The 5,259-nt window shown below is 41.7% G+C and overlaps 1 long non-coding RNA gene across 1 annotated transcript; it reads right to left on the reverse strand.

Annotated features, from left to right (window-relative positions):
- Positions 1–1,728: 1,728 nt before the first annotated feature.
- LOC129695906 (uncharacterized) lies at positions 1,729–3,139 on the reverse strand. Its single transcript, XR_008723252.1, has 2 exons — positions 2,799–3,139; positions 1,729–2,077 (listed from the first exon to the last, which is right to left on the reverse strand). It is a non-coding gene; the product is annotated as an uncharacterized LOC129695906 (long non-coding RNA).
- Between the last annotated feature and the right edge of the window lie 2,120 nt (positions 3,140–5,259).

The following is a 5,259-nucleotide window of genomic DNA, read 5'->3' on the forward strand; positions in this document are numbered from 1 at the left end:
TTTTCACATATCTATAAAAACTTTTGCAGTCAGTTTTTATGTTCCCTGCCAGTTTTCTTTCATAATCTATTTTTCCTTTCCTAATGAAGCCCTTTGTCCTCCTCTGCTGGTCTTTGAATTTCTCCCAGTCCTCCGGTATGCTGCTTTTTCTGGCTAATTTGTACGCTTTGATACTATCCCTGATTTCCCTTGTTATCCATGGATGTACTACCTTCCCTGATTTATTCTTTTGCCAAACTGGGATGAACAATTTTTGTAGTTCATCCATGCAGTCTTTAAATGTCTTCCATTGCATATCCACCGTCAACCCTTTTAGAATTAATTGCCAGTCAATCTTGGCCAATTCACATCTCATACCCTCAAAGTTACCTTTCTTTAAGTTCAGAACCATTGTTTCTGAATTAACAATGTCACTCTCCATCCTAATGAAGAACTCAACCATATTATGGTCACTCTTGCCCAAGGGGGCACGTACAACAAGATTGGTAACTAACCCTTCCTCATTACTCAATACCCAGTCTAAAATAGCCTGCTCTCTCGTTGGTTCCTCTACATGTTGATTTAGATAACTATCCCGCATACATTCCAAGAAATCCTCTTCCTCAGCACCCCTGCCAATTTGATTCACCCAATCTATATGTAGATTGAAGTCACCCATTATAACCGTTTTGCCTTTGTCGCACGCATTTCTAATTTCCTGTTTGATACCATCTCCAACTTCACTACTACTGTTAGGTGGCCTGTACACAACACCCACCAGCGTTTTCTGCCCCTTAGTGTTGTGCAGCTCTACCCATACCGATTCCACATCCTCCAAACTAATGTCCTTCCTTTCCATTGCATTAATCCCCTCTCTAATCAGTAACGCTACCCCACCTCCTTTTCCTTTCTGTCTAAGCCCCATTGAGTCCAAGTCAACGATCAAACATTTTCACTCATTCTACACCGAACCCACTTTATTCACCCAACGGTTCCCCCCAGTTCTTCCACATTTATTTTCCATATTAGAAGCCATTTTTAGTGGCCCATTAACTTCTAACCTATATGTCTGGAATAAGTGAGTAAAACCAGAGCACCTGGAGAAAATACACATGGCAATAGGAGGGATGGGGTGCAAAGTACACCCAGACAGTATCATGTTTGAACCCAGGACACTGCAACTATGAGGCAATCTCTACCAATACCAATAAGCTATCTTAATTTATACTTTTGCACTCATATTTTTTTCCCCTTGTACTCTCTGAAGAATCTTCCTTTCCGTGGAAAATGTGACTTCATTATGTTTAACATGGTTTGTAATTCATCACACTTACCTCTGCTGAAATCCTTTTACCTGCACTGCAAGTGCATCTGTGTCTATTTTCTTCCTCAGTGTTATCTCCTCCCCCCAAACTCGTGCTGCCTGCAAATTTAATCCTTGGCCTTAGATTCTAAATACCCAATGAGGAAAATTAAGTGTAATGAATGTGAGGCCACTTCTTTCCTTAAGTGATTTGTTTTTGCTCCCCACCACGGAAATACAATACAATATACAATTCAATATTTATTCAATGTCATTTGAACCTCAGTGAGGCTCAAACGAAACTCAGTTTCTGCAGCCATACAAACAGAGACAATTCCTACAAGACATACAAACAATTTAATTCACACAAACACCCATCACAGTGAATCTCCTCCTCACTGTGATGGAAGGGAACGTCTTACCCCTGCACCATTTTTCTCCCGATGTCGAAGCCCCAGGCGGGCGATGGTAAGTCCCACGGCCATTTAAGGCCGCGCGGGGCGATGTACGGCCCCGCGCCAGGTCGTTCCAACCCCGCGACACGGGCTGGAGAAGTTGTGTTGCGGGAGCTCCGAAAAGTGGTATCCCACCCGGACCCGCGAGCTCCCGATGTCACAGTTCACTGGTGCCTCCGAGCTCCGGGGTAGGGCCGCAGCAGCGAGCCACCACTGCTCCCCACGCTCCGAGGCTGGCCAGCCCCACGATGGTGAGTCCGCAGCTTCGCAGGCTCCGCGACTGGAGCCCCCAGGTCTCTCCGGTTGGAGGCCGCTCCACGGTGCTAGGCCCCAACGACAACTGCAAATGAATTTTTAATTTGTAGGAAGGAACTGCAGATGCTTGTTTAATCTGAAGATAGACACAAAAAGCTGGAGTAACTCAACGGGACAGACAGCATCTCTTGAGAGAAGGAATGGGTGATGTTTTGGGTCGAGACCCTTCTTCAGACTAGTCAGGGGAAAGGGAATTTTTTTTTTAAATTTATTGCTTCACCATTTCCCAAATATCAAGAGCTCGATGCCAAAAAGAGTGGTGGTTACAATCATGACATTTAAGAGGCATTTTGACAGGCACTTAACCAAGCAAGGCATAAAAGGGAACAGACCTAATGCGGAAAAATGGGATCAGTGTAGATAGGCAAAAAGGTTGGCATGAACATGATGGGCCTATGGGCCTGTTCAGTGCTGTACAACTCTCGGACTCCACGCTGTGGGAGAGCCAGCCTATTATGGAGGTAAACAACACTTGAGCTGTATCAAAAACAACAACGTTTCCATTTAGTTTCGCTAACATAACCAATATAACTCTGGGCATTTTGCAGAGGATTTATTATACTAAGTGTTATTATTAAAACAACTACTTTTATGTTCATAATTAATAAATATTAAAACATATACCATTTGATCATTATTTAAAAGACTCACTGCGGATATATAGTCAAAGGTTTATTTTGAAACATACACCGTTGAGGAACAAGGTGTATAAATACTTTTGAGGTTTTGTCCGACTTAATTCATACCTGGTACAAACATGTTTGTCACAGTGCCTCTTCGAAGTCGTGCAAAAGTACACGTCAGGTAGATGCAAATATTAATGATATCCTTCTGCATTACGTAAGTTGCCTTACTGGGAATATACATCATAAGGAATGCTCAAGTGATACACCTGGTTTTACGGATCGTGTTACTCAAGCGCTCACGTGCTCACTGCAAATTCCTGCAGGTGGTGACTTTTGCTACGTGACAAAACAAATTAGCTCATGAACAATGAGTTGTGTCTCTCCCTGGGGGGGCTAAAACATCCCACCAACTGTTTTTGACCTGCAGTTCATCATTGCCATTAGATAATGTTTGCATCGTTTTGTTTTGTCACTTTTTAATGAGGTAAGAAAACCAATGAGAACCAGAAGGGAAAGCTGTGTAAGAAAGAACTGCAGATGCTGGTTTAAATTGAAGGTAGACACAAAATGCTGGAGCAGCTCAGCGGAACAGGCAGCATCTAGGAATAGGACAGGAGAGAAGGAATAGGCGACGTTTCGGGTTGAGACGCTACTTCAAGCTGATGCTTTGAATATGAGCAGCAAATCCAAGAGAAAGATGAATGAAGAAGGGTCTCAAACCGAAACATCACTTTTTCCTTTTCTCCAGGGATGCTGTTACTCCAGCATTCTGTGTCTATCTTCAGTGTAAACCAGCAACACATTGAACCGTTGTATATTTCCTTAATCATCATCTGCTTTGATCTGTCCTTCTCACACCTTACATGTTCTTTATATCCTTCCATATATCGTTTCCCTCTCCCCTGACTCTCAGTTTGAAGAAAGGTCTCAACCCGAAACGTCAACCATTCCTTCTCTCCAGAGATGTTGTCTGTCCCGCTGAGTTACTCCAGCATTTTGTGTCTCTCTTCGGTGTAAACCAGCATCTGCATTCCTTTCCTACACATTACTTCTGCAGTTCCTTCCTACACAGAAATATGAATGAAACAGTTGAAATTCAAATCGATTTTATGTGTACAATTGGACAATTTGTATAAATAAGTTATGAGAGGCATGCATAGGGTAGACGGTTCGGAACCTTTATCCCAGCGACGGAATGTCAAAGTCTAGAAGGCAAAGCTTTAAGGTGAGAGGGGCAAAGTTTAAAGGAGATTGCAGGGCAAGTTTTTTACACAGGGGTAGTAGATGCCTAAATGTATTGCCAGGAGTGGAAGTGGGGGAAGATATGATGGCGGTATTTAAGTGGCTTTATCATAGGCACGTGGATATGCAAAGAATTGAGGGATGTGAAACGTGTACAGGCAGTCTGAAGAAGAGTCTCGACCTGAAACATCACCCGTTCCTTCTCTCCAGAGATAGTGCCTGTCCCGCTGAGATATGCCAGCATTTTGTGTCTGCCCTCCAGACAGATGAGATTAGGTTATCTTGGCATCATGCACAGCACTGAAATTGTGAGCCTAAAGACTTGCCCCTGTGTTGTACTGTTCTATGCTCTAACCAATATTTACACTTTGGCTGAAGAAGGGTTTCGGCCCGAAACGTTGCCTATTTCCTTCGCTCCATAGATGCTGCCGCACCCGCTGAGTTTCTCCAGCATTTTTGTGTACCTTTACACTTTGGCTGTCGTTTATTGAAAATGGATGACATTTATTGTGGATGAATTGTATAATATTGGGAAGATAAAATGCTTGGAGTTCAGCCAAGTCACATTAGAATCATGTAAATATATTATGTTCTGAACTCACTCCCAGCCCTATTTTAAAATGGTTTTGCATAACTTTTTCAGATGTTACAATCTGATGCACCATTAACCTGTGTAGGAATGAACTGCAGATGCTGGGGAAATGTACCGCAAAATGTTAGAGTAATTCAGTGGGTCAGGCAGCATCTCTGGGATAAAAAGGAATGCATGACGTTTTGGTCGGAACCCTTCTTCAGGCTCATCTCTGAAAAAATATTCTGTCCCGAAACGGTACCGTTAATGTGTCCAGCTTTACTTAACATTATTAACTACAACATGTAACATGGTTTCATATCATTTCAAAAGGTAATATAACACAAACAGAGAATTGCAGATTCATCCTGTTAATGTTTCTTATCTTAGCATGCCCCATGATAGCAGTCTTTCCATTTGCACACCATAAGGTAACAGATAATTTTAGTACAAATTTATTTTTAAAAAATTTGCAAATAATATCGAGAAAATGCATGTTTTCATTTAATCTGGATAAATTTAGAACTAAAAAAAACATTGTTTTGAATTTATTGGTGAAAATTATGAAAGCAAAGTACTTCTGCTATTTTTAGAAATGAAACTAAACTTAAAAGCTGCTTGTGAAATGTTAGGTCCAAAAAACAATTTTATAGATTCTTGAAATATTGTAATAGAAACATAGAATTGGAAATTAGGTGCAGGAGTATGCCATTCGGCCCTTCGAGCCTGCACCGCCATTCAATATGATCATGGGTGATCATCCAACTC

This window comes from Leucoraja erinacea, chromosome 3 (assembly GCF_028641065.1).
Source record: "Leucoraja erinacea ecotype New England chromosome 3, Leri_hhj_1, whole genome shotgun sequence".
Taxonomy (NCBI): Eukaryota; Metazoa; Chordata; class Chondrichthyes; order Rajiformes; family Rajidae; genus Leucoraja; species Leucoraja erinaceus.